General features: G+C 46.0%; 1 protein-coding gene across 1 annotated transcript in view; it reads left to right on the top strand.

Moving 5' to 3' along the window:
• Positions 1-11949, top strand: part of LOC135399541 (uncharacterized) — a 163152-nt gene that overhangs the window by 51832 nt on the left and 99371 nt on the right. The gene's annotated exons all lie outside the window — the stretch shown is intronic.

Here is an 11949-nt window from a genome sequence, read left to right as displayed (position 1 = left end):
CAGTGTGGGGGCGTCATAGCCGCGCCCACTGATATGCGCCGCAACGAATACCGCAGTTCACTCGAGAGGAGCTATTTTGCCTGACGTCACCCAGTCGCCATTACAGCGGTGTGGGTGCGTCATTCTCGATGATATTGCGCCGAAACCAACGTATACTGCATAACGTATAAGCAATGACCATTTTAATAAATATCTAGAGAAATGTCAACGAGTACGTATTATAAAGGAATTTAAGTAGTGGGCTTGTTATTTAACATTGCATTTGTACTCAATCGCTCTTTTGTTCCTGGTGGAAATCGGTAACGGCTCCTTACGCGAAAATGTATTATAGTTGCATAGTGTTGCATCAGTGGTGCGCAGTGATTCATTATCTCCTCTCAAGCAATACAATTTAAATTCATGTGTTTGGTTTGTGACGTGCACGATATGATATGCAACCCTCAACGCCACGTAATACCGCTGCCACACGGTCAAGAAACATGAATCCCTTACGTCTTTGTGCCATTCGTGCGGTGCCACACGGAAAGATTTAAAGCTCAGCTACGCCGATTTTCGAGTGTTACAGAATGGAATGGTACTCACACGATGTGTTCACAGGGGAATACTGATTATGTATGCAAAATAGTTATCCCAAACTCCTCGCGGTTTTCTGAAAAAGTGAATTTTTAGTTTCACTGACATCCCGTCTTGTGTCCCGCAAACCCTGTGTCGACGACACATTCGAGGTCTGCCCGCGCTCCGGCTTGGCATGACTTTTGGCTTGGTTTCTTCCGCCAAGCCGGCCAGTTTCTTCTGCCGAGCCGTCTGCTGCGCAGATTCACATTGGGGAAGTGATAAACAGTTCGCTATTAGGGAGCCAGTATATTTCTGGACTTCACTAAACCCATGAGGAACGTGAGTTTTGCTTCCTTCGACTGCAAAGCATTTGCTAGGCCAGTACAGACTTCCTGGTGTGATTCGTGTTCTGTGCTGCGTGCCGAGAATGCGTGAGCGTTTTGCTCCCGTCTGCAAGAACACTTCAGCATGCAGATCCTATGTTTCAAACCACAATTTTCCGAAAGGCAAAAGAGAAATCGATTGACTGCAACAATCGGTTACAACTCCGACTGGGTGCCACCTTCGAAAGCAGTGATTTGATCTGTTCATCTGGCTCATACGAATGTTACGGAAGCAATGCGCAACTTGTTTCACAAGAAGCCGAAGATGTCTCGTCCGGGATGCTGTGCCAACCTTATCTGCAGCAGGAGATTGCAGGGGCAGGACTAGGCAGCAGATAAAGGTAAGACACGTAATGTTAGACAAGTCAGTCATGCGTAGAAGAGAAAAATACGCTATCTGTCAGTTACTGCTTCATCCTTTAGAGATTACGCCCCAGCGGGTGTATTCTCAGTACAGATTTGGAATTGCCTTATTTGTTAAATGATTTCGCAAGCATTCTGGCACCACCGAAAGGCTTGCACTCCACGTCTCAACTATCACCGTCTGGGTTTCAAGCTGAAGGCTGTCACCAGTGCCAACCAGACGCCCCTTCAAAGTTCATCTGTTTTTCTTGACGGAACAGTGACACCTGGTACTGAGACATTTCATTTTCTGATTAATCAAGTGCATTCTATCACTTGTGCTCGACTACTTGTGTTCGTATACCCTTGCTGTTGCTCGCTAGCTTAGAGCAACCATGCCTGAGGTGCCAGCGCTTTCAGAGTACATTTAAGCAGTATCATATGCACGGCAGCACATCTTGTGTATTTTGAGTAAGGTATAAATTCAATGTTGGCTCAGCTGTTGTGTTTTGGTCACAAATAAGGTGTTCTTCCAGAGCGCTCAAGGGCAGTTCAAGCAGTTTCATGTGTGCAACAGCACATACTTTTTCTCAGTTTTGACTAAGGTAAATCGAAATCTTCCAGTTGATGTCTTTCGGTCATAAATTATGTTTTTCGAGACATTCAAACAGCATCATGTGTGCAACAGTACATACTTTTTCTCAGGTGAAGTAAGGTAAATCTGTCCGCCGTGGTGTTCTGGCAGTGCAGCAGAAGCTTGTGTTGCATTCAAGTGGTATCATGTATACAAAAACTTGTTTTATGCCTTTCTGTAGCTGCTGTACTAATATTGTGAGTACAGAGACATTCCTGCATAACATATCGGAGCATCTTGTGTGCTATTGTTGGTATGATCTGCAGCAGTATATTGATAATGTTAATTATTCAATGACTTCAGCTAACATTTACATTCTTACTTCCAGGTAAACCTGTCACGCAGATGCCCTACCCTTTGGTATGCATAGTTCAAGATTGTACCGAAACAATCCACCTGGAGTATTATTCTTCAATTGGAAGTGGCATTACCAGGCCCCCACAGCTCCCCCTCTTCGCGGCTCTAAAAAAATGTTTCCACGTCATAAACACGTGGTATTACTCCGTCAGGCATCATAGTTGATATCCATTGGCCGAAGGACATTGCGCGCTCCGCTATTGGTTGGCAAAGTTTCAAAAGAGCATTCTTTCGCGGGCTGCCTGTCAGGAGGGCAGTTACGAGAAGAGAAGGGAGAGAAGTGGCAGCGGTGTCTCGCGTCTGTCGCGTCTGTCTGACGATGTCAGTTGACACCACGGTATGATGGCATTGTTCAAAGAGAAGTCCCAGATTTGTTCGTGTGTGAAAGTGACTCAGCGCGTGTTGTGATGTTTCCCGACACAAGTATGCTACGTACGAACAGTCTCTCGAGGTCAGAACTGGAATGCAGTGGTGAGCTCACGCCTGAGGAACACTTGTGAGCGCCGTCGCATTTTCAAATGCAGTCACAACGGAGACAGGATTCGGTGTCCGTGCGACAAGCATTGCCCGCTTCGTTGAAACCTTCGCACTGCAACCAACGAAAGGAGATTGCCAACCGTGAAATCGCGTGCACTCGTGTGAGCGTCGCTCGCTTCTGGGAGTAGAGTGTGTGTGTGTTTTTCGAGTTCGAACTTGGTCAACGAACGCAACGATTTGGACTCTGTAGGCACGGTGAATATTTGTGTCAGACTATTGAATCAGTACGATGTTTCAAATAAATGTGTATTTTGTCAAAAATTTGCCTTTGTTCTGGAATACGGAATAACAAGTGTCGGGCATGAAAACCAGTAAAAGTCAAAGCCAATGGTAGCCAGTACTGGCCAGTACCGGGCCGAAAGGCGAGCCCAACTGAGAGACTCCTGATTGGCCGAAAGGTAGGCATCATAGTTCATTTTCATTGGTTGCATGTCCAGTGTTGCCTGAATTATCTCAAACAATGGGCTCTATGGGGAGCTGTGGGAGCCTGGCATTACTATCACAACACACCACATACTGCATGTCTATGGTGTGTGTACAATGCATCAAACCTATTCTCAGGTACAGGCCAGCTGGTACGCAATTACAACATGAAACAACTGACACAGAGACCGTAAAGTCATGCCTTTTCCTCCGTGCCTCGGGTTTCATGTTATTATCCTCACATGCAGCTCAATTCGCCTGTGCTGTGCAGCATGAGCAAAAGCATATATTGTTTGTGGTCACATGACACGGAACATAAATACAGTGAAACCTTCTTATGTTGGACACCCGCGGTGCAGCCGAAGCGTCTCCTACTTATAGAGGTGTCCGAGTTACAGAATATGACGGGAACAAAAAATGGTAGAGGTCACAGCTGTGAGAAATGTCCCCCTTCTTCAATTTAAGGTCCTTAGTGGTACCTGGTGGTGGTGCCTGGTAGTGGTACCTCTACCCACTCTTCACTGATAATTATTACTGATTTAGTATATTCAATTCCGTTCAGATTCTACTCAATGGCATTACCTCTGGAGCTTTTCGAGCAGCAAGGACTTGTCTCTGAAGCGTCAGCTTACTTCTCATAGCTTTGGTGCAGTGCTCGTTCAAAGGCTCTAGACAAACTGAAGACAAGTGCTCACATAAAGAATTACAATGTAGACTGACAGCACTTGTTTTTGGACTCTAAAAACTAAAGCAACAAAATGCTGAGACCAGTATAGGGGAAAAAAGGGGCAAAAGTCAAGGCCACTGGCTCATTTTGGGTCTTCTTGGTGCAAAAATGGGCCGATATTGAGGTAATTTGGCCAGGGTTTTGTCCGACTTTGCAGGGAAAACCCTATCCTACTTCCAAGATAGGGAGGTGTCCGACATAGAGAATTTCGTCGCCATGTAGTTTCAATGGGAGCCTGCCCGTGCAAAGAAATCATGGGGAGTTGTCCGAGGTAGGGAGGTGTCCGACTTTGGAGGTTTTACTGTACTATAGAGCATTCTACATCATGTAATCTAACAGTTGTTCACGTTTGGATATTTTAACCATGGAATCTACCCTGCATGCACCATACCATGTCCAAACACTAACAACTGCTAGAGAGCAGCATGTACTGTTTCCGTATAGCACTTATGGCTTGCTTCCTGTGATCGGAAACAGTGGTCTCTTTTTTCTGCTACAACCAGTAAACTACAGTAAAGATTTAGAAATACTGTGTCATACCATAAAGCACTATGGGAAATGGCAGTTTGAAAAACTGGAGAAGACTGTTATTAGAATGAGGGACATGTTCTACGGTGAAATTTTTTGCAGTGTGTGCTGTACCATGTAATGCACTGCAGGCCTACCACAGTATGGTAACGGTCTGAATACTGATTTGCTCAAAAAAGGAATATGTGCGTTTCTTGTACTAACTTCCCCTTATGCAAAGTAGTAGAAAAATGTTTTCAGCCAATGGGGAGGGAGAGGACATCATTCTGGAGTCTCGTTGACCTACAATGTGTCGTGTGTCAAGGTCATTTTGAAGAGTGTAGGTGGTACAAGACTGTGTTCCCACATTCTTGGCAGTGTTGACTAATAACCATAATAAAGTAGAGGGTACATTTGTTGCTTCATATATTTGTGTCATGGCAAAGTATGTAGAGATACATCTGTCTCAACATGCAGGTGACAAAACTGCTTTTTATGCTTAAACTATGACAAATAGTTGTCTCTTCAGCACCACTAACCATGTGCCGGCCTCCATGACATGTCTGTGACATTCCAAAGTGATTAACATGTCCCATAGATGTGTGCAATGCTGAAGCGTCAGCTTACTTCTCATAGCTTTGGTGCAGTGCTCGTTCAAAGGCTCTAGACAAACTGAAGACAAGTGCTCACATAAAGAATTACAATGCTGAAGATGACTGTGTACCTTCTATGGATTCTTGATTCAAGAAAAGTACTGTGTGATTTGCTAACAGCGCCTGGCTGTACCTCCACAATTCTACATAAAAATATGTAAAGTTTGCCAAAGGAAACATCATGAAGGTCCATAGCGAAAAACCCTGAGACGAGCGATAGGAAGGGACATACACAATGTCCCAACATAGCGTGTTTATGTCCCTCCTTGTATCTCCTCTTCAGGTCTCGCCATCATGGACACTATCACCAGCTCGCTTGCTGTTGAACCATTCTTTCAACGATAAGGGTCACTTTCATGGACTGGATGGCAGCCAACATGCTGTCAATAAAAATAATAATGGAAGAGGCTCAATATGATCCTTAGGCTGTGCGTGGTCATTGCTTTCTGACAAATGGTGACTTAGAATTTCAGGACAGTGCCTGCAGTGGTAGTATTCTTGTGTTCTCACCCTTGACGGCCATTGTGTGTCATCAGTCACCTGTTATCTGCTAATATGCACATAGCTAAAACAATGTATATTTGTATTTCTTTGAATACCGTTTGTACAGCACATTGTTTTTTTACATGTTCTTTGGAAAGTATAAATAAAAAAAATTCTCTACTCTGCAAGTCTCCTGTCAGCTCTACAGAGCAGCTTCGAATTTCACTAGAAGCCACGTGTGAAACCTAGACCGAACTAGTGGTGAAGGTCCATATAGGTCATAGATAGATACTATTATTATTATTAGATCATAGGTCAGGCTTAGGTCCTGGTTGGTCGCAACGCATTTGAACCTTATTAAAAATTGGTGCAGGAGGTGACCAACGTAACTAAATACACCAACTGACTCTCACAAATTTTGTAGTGTTATACTTTTGAAACAACATTAATATGCCGCAGTGGTCTTTTCTCCTTTGTTCCTTTTAACCTAGAAATATTAGGTCTTCGGCATCCCAGCCTTAGTTGCTGAGCATGCAGTTATTTACATTGAGCACTGCAGTTTCATATTTGTTTCTCTGGACAAGCAAGCCCGCTTCCCCATTTTGATAAGAGTCTTTCAGCTTTGACAGGGCATTTGTGGACAAGGAAAACATTTGGACTATTGTGTATTTTGCTATGAAGTGCACCGTACGAGGCAGAGGACACCATCAACCCTTTCCACTAAGGTTATTAAATTTGTGATAAAGTACATATACCTTTTGTCACTGACTAATTTGGTGGCAAAGTTACTTGAGTGGCAGTTGTGCAATTTTAAGCACATGTTTAAAAAAAATAGGATATGGGAAGTGCTGACTGGTTGAACATGTGGAGTACCCAATATAATAATTGGGGGTATACGTCGCGAGACAACTGAGTGTGGGATACACAGCACAGTGTAATGTTCCTTATTCTGGCAATGTTAGCATGGTTCAAGTGGGAAATGTTGCACTACCCTTAATAACATCTGTTGGGCCCAGCAAACAGGGTACACATACCCTGATCTGAAGACACTATGCCTAACTCAAAAGCAATATGAGATCGACCCGTACGTGTTTATTTGCGAAACTATTATGAATGAAATATGGCCTGTGTGGTACAGAACAATGCGCACACTCAAGTAAACATGCAAAAAATACGTATAAGGGCTCTCGACCTACATGCCGCGATGCGCTCTACGAGATAAACAACACACTACAAAACTACATCCCACACTTTTTGTTCGGGGAAACTCTAATGAGCACTTTCATATAACCGACGAATGGTTCAACGAATGCAGTTCGAGTGGTCACGATACATTCCTACGTCGTTCATTGCAGTCGCGCTATGATGCTGCACAATATATGTGTCTCGTGTAACAAGCCTGGCAATCGCACGATGTGCATGGGCAGAAATACGGCCTTCTTTCTTTGAAGACCAGTCCTCTGCAGGTATATGCTCAAACGATCACCAAGTCTCACGTTGTTGCTCAATCGCTCCCATTCCTGCACTTGTAGTAAAAGCAGCAAACGGGTTGACGTGAATGGCAGCTGAACGGTTGAACTGCGAAGTTCTCGAGCACATAATCACAATTTCACGCCGAAAATGATGTTGAGGTGAGTTCGCGGTTGTTGTTTCCATCGTTCAATAGTTCTCGGGATTACCTCGGACGAAACACTCATCGTAGCCGGTGGCCATAACTGGATTTCCTCGCAAACGGGAGAAGACGCCAGGGAAGTCAAAGAAAGCCTCAGCTTTTATCCAATCAGACGCGCGATCCTCTATCTACGTAGATGGAGCAGGTTTATCCCATCTACGTCACAAAAATGGCTGCGCCCATGGCTTGTTTTGGTTTCTTTGACGAATTAATTTTCGTAATGGGAAGACAAAATTGAGAAACGAAGGTGCATTTCGGGGGCAGTTGGATGTGCTCGTTCTGAATATCACAACCGTTTCAACACATCGGGAAATCGGCGTAGCTGACCTTTAATGACATTTGTCCGAATAACAGCTTCTGCTTGAATGAGATTGCCACAACTCATTTACCTGCTCGAAATGCTAATTCTCGCTTCCATGGTCTGCTCAAAGCAACAAGTTTTATTATTGCATCAAACCGCTTTGTATACCGTGCAACACAAGATTGTTTCATAATTTAATGTCACACGAGTTTTCTTTGACGAGTATAGGTATACTGGCAATAGGCTTGATGCACCAGATGCCGTATTATTTCTCTTGAATTGGGTGTGAGTTGGCAGACAGATTTTACGTGACCACGTTAGTGAGGCACATTATAGGTTATCCGCATGAAAATTAAGTTACTATTGTTAAATTTCAGGATATTACATGCACTTGTGACCTGTTTAGTAACCTGTAAGTTTTTAAACCGGCATAAATTTTAGTTGACTAGTGAACGTGCTGTATCCCCATCATGGGGTGTAATGTCATTACAAGCGGACGTGTGGTACGACCTTCGTGAAGAACGCCATTCGGGACCGAAATGGCATCACACGGTAATGGCATTCGTTCTGCCCGTGTGGAACAGGTATTAACGCAGTCTTCGTCTCAGCCAGGCTTTGAAACACGCCGACGACGGGCTGCATGCGGCTCCTTCCATCGAACAGCGGAAAGCTGCTATATAAAAAATAGTGAGGAATTAGGGATGACACTAGATTTGCAGAGCTTGTTTCTATTTTACCCTTCCCTTACGTGCGATGTGGGCACTTCCTGCGACTCATGAACCTGTATGACATGAACCGTAGTTCCAGTCATAGGAATGCCGTGTTCGTGTGCACGCTGGCAAACAAGCACAGTAGTGGTGTTAGTATGGCGGGCTAGTGTTAGTGTCACTGTTATACTACCTGACACGCACTACCTTTACAAACTTATAGAAGAAGAAGAAGACGCTCTAGAAGTATACACGTGAAAAGACCTGCTTACTATATAGATAGCTCAAGCGATGTAAGCCAACGTATCCCGATCGTAGCGTCGCCGCAAACTTTGCACACTCCGCGCTTTTGCAGAAAGTATAAGCGCATCCGCCTCTTTCCTAGTTCACTCTAACCTATAGTTTAATCTCAGTGATGTATAAAAATGAGAATGCAAAAATATTCGACGCCGTTTGAATTTACTCACCAGACAAGCGAGGTTTACTTACTAGCATTCACAGCACGTGACCTCCAATGAAGAAAAACCTGAAGAGCTATACACTATCCTCCCAAATGAGGAAAACATGAGCCATTACGCAAAACAACAACAACAACTTTATTTTGAGATGGAGAGTGGGAAGGTTAATTGCCAAAGGCGATACTCTACCCCATTGCTGGTGGGGATGTGGGGAATAAAATAACGAGCCCCTTCACAATAACTATCGCAGTCCGATTGTGTCCAGAAATGTCAAACGAGCTTTGAGCGCAGATCGTTGCTGGGCTGGATTGGGCTGGGGTCCAATCAATTTCGATAGAGAGAAGGGGCGAGAGTCCAGCTGACTAACCCCCGTATTCCCAAACAACCCTGAGGGCTCCCTATGTAAGCGCCGGCCCTAAGGGAGGAGAATTTCGTTTCCCAAAGCGCCCGTATCTGCAAGGGGCGCCCTAAGGGCGCGCGCCAGCCAAGCAAGCTCGCGAGCTCCCTGTACGCTCCCTGAGGGACGCTCGCCTCGAAACGAACATGGAGGACATGTGCGATTTCATTCATGGATCGCGTCGAGCGATTTGGTTTTATGCCGACAGTACGACGAATTCGGGAATGGGAAAAACCATCTTGAGCGGTTCGACGAATATGAATTCAAAGAAAGATACTGCTTATCGAAGTCGTCTGTGCATTATACCAACGTCTCAACATCAGGAGGGGCATGGACAATCGTGGCTTCCCTTGTCCGCCCATCCAGTGATTGTTACAATCTTGCCATTTTAGCGCATCACGTATACACACATAAAGAGACGGTGATGAGATGTGTACAATTCATATTCGCAATAGCCAACAGTTATACAACATCTGAACACAATACTGACATGAAGTTTGCAAGACAAACCCCAGCAGATACCAAAATAGCAGACGACAGCCGTCAGAAGCGGAAATGAAGCGCGGCCGTGCGCATGCGCTTCTGCTCCGTTCTACGAGGAATCGGGCCGAATCCCCTTCGAGCCTCCCGATGGCCAGCCCTTCACTGAGCGCGTGCACATTTACGTTTGAGAAACGCATGCTGCCATGAGGTGATGCTCGCCCTCAAGGGTCCCTGGGCTACGGGCGCCCTTAGGGCGAAGTTGCGGGTGGTTTGGGAATACGGCCCTAAGAGACTCGGAGAGTGCGGTTCGGGAAGGTTGGTAGTGGGGGCAATGAAGAAGAATGTGCTCCAGATCTTCAAGAGCACCACAGTGGCAGCAGGTGGGAGAGTCAACGTGTCTCAAGCGGTAACGCCACTGAACGGTAAAGGCCACATCGAGTCGCAGTCGGTGGATTAATGCAGCATCTTGACGAGATGTGGCATGCGGAAAGCGAGCGTTGGATCAACTCTACTCAACATAGATGGGGGAGAGTGTCGGTTGTCTATTGGCGGGAAGCCAGGGGTGTTACGAGGCGTCGCAGAATGGAACGGCGGTCTCCTCTCAGCAGAACAATACTGGTCCGTTTCCGAGGCGAGAGTGCTGCTTCTGCGGCGCTGTCAGCCTGCTCGTTCCCCACGACACCACAATGGGCTGGAACCAGGGTTCGCCGAATGGACCCAGTTTAAAAAAACCCACCCGGGTTTTTTTGGGTCCACCCGGGCTGAAAAACCCAATAAAGCCCACACGCGGGTGAAATACAGAAACAAAGGAAAAAAAAGAAAAGAAGGAAAACGTTTCATCTCCCTTCGCGTATCGAGAAATATGAGGTGGTGAAGGTGGTGAAGGTGGTGAGGTGATATGGTGAAACTCGCTGTCTCCGGCATTTGCCTCTTCGTTGCTATGCAAGCGTGCGCTTTATCGCGTGCAGTCGTTCCATAACCTACATTGATGGTATTTTTTTTCTAATCGTTGTCCAGGGGACGACTGCTTCGGAGGTTACTTTACCGTAAATTCTACAGCGGCAAACAATTATTTCTCCCAGAAACATGAAAAATAGGTGGAGAACGGCTGTTGCGTGTCATATGCAGCAGTTCGAAAAAAAAACCCAGCACCCGAAAAACCCACCCGAAAAACCCGAAAAAACCCACTGGGGCGGGCTTTTTTAAAAAAACCCGGGTTTTTCCGAACCCTGGCTGGAACCCACTGGAGAACTAGCCTGTGGCCTGCCGCGTAGACAGTGTGGTAAGCCATTAGCACATCTGTGAATAGGGGTGCGGATGGGCCTCGTATGCCGGAATTTTCTATAGCTTGAAGTGCAGATTTGGAGTCTGTGAAGACTGCCTATTCCCGCGGGATAAAATCAGCGAAATGTTGTAGAAAGAAAAGGATGGCATAGAGTTCCACAGCTGTGGAGGAGGTTGGATGTGAAAGGCGTCGTCCTTGCACTACGCCTTCGGATGGTATGACGAATGCTGAGGCGGACTTGTTGTTTCGGGATGTAGATGCATCTGCATATGCTGCCGTAAACGTAGAAAACTTCTCGTCTACCAGAGCATGAAAATGGGCTCGTAGGACTTGAGGGGGGGACCTGATCTCTTCTTTCCAGAAGGTTTGGAAGGCTTACGAAAGTCTGCTGTACCGGCAGAGACCAGGGGGGTTCCGGCGGTATCGAATCTCTAGCTATGAATCTCTAGCTATCTCCTTAGCTATGAAGCCAGTGAGAGTGTGGCGTGTCCTCTGCGCTACTCGATAGAAGTCGCTTTCACGGCGGTATCGAATTTTCGTGAAGAGCGGGTGACGGGGAACGTGAGCACGCAAACGTAGGAAGTGCCGAGCCGTTTCACTTTCACGTAGAACCTCAACCGGGAGTTCAGCAGCTTCAGGCAGTACTTGCCGTTATTCAGCCATTCTTGGAACTCCTAGGCAGCGACGAAGGCTTCGAGCCAACAGGGACCGGACGGTATTTAATGGCGTTGTTGATATCCTGTGCAGAATAGGAAGGCTGTAAAGCACAGTCGGCCTCACCAACGCCGCGTGAACTGCGAGCAGGGAAAGCTGATCACAACCCCATCCTCAGCCAGAAAGCAAGATTTCAAAGTCGTGACTTTCTGCAAGCGTTCAAAAGATTCATCACGAGACGTGGCGTTCCGCTGAAGATCTATTCTGAAAACTTCCTTACATTTAAACGTGTCCGCCGAGACCTCACCTTGGCACGGCTGTCCCAGTCACCGGGATTCTTACATCGAACAGAGTCACTTGGCGTTTAATTGCGGAGCGTGCTGCCTGGTGG

The sequence above is a fragment of the Ornithodoros turicata genome, chromosome 7 (genome assembly GCF_037126465.1).
Source record: "Ornithodoros turicata isolate Travis chromosome 7, ASM3712646v1, whole genome shotgun sequence".
Taxonomy (NCBI): Eukaryota; Metazoa; Arthropoda; class Arachnida; order Ixodida; family Argasidae; genus Ornithodoros; species Ornithodoros turicata.
This window is presented reverse-complemented; position numbering and strand designations above follow the sequence as displayed.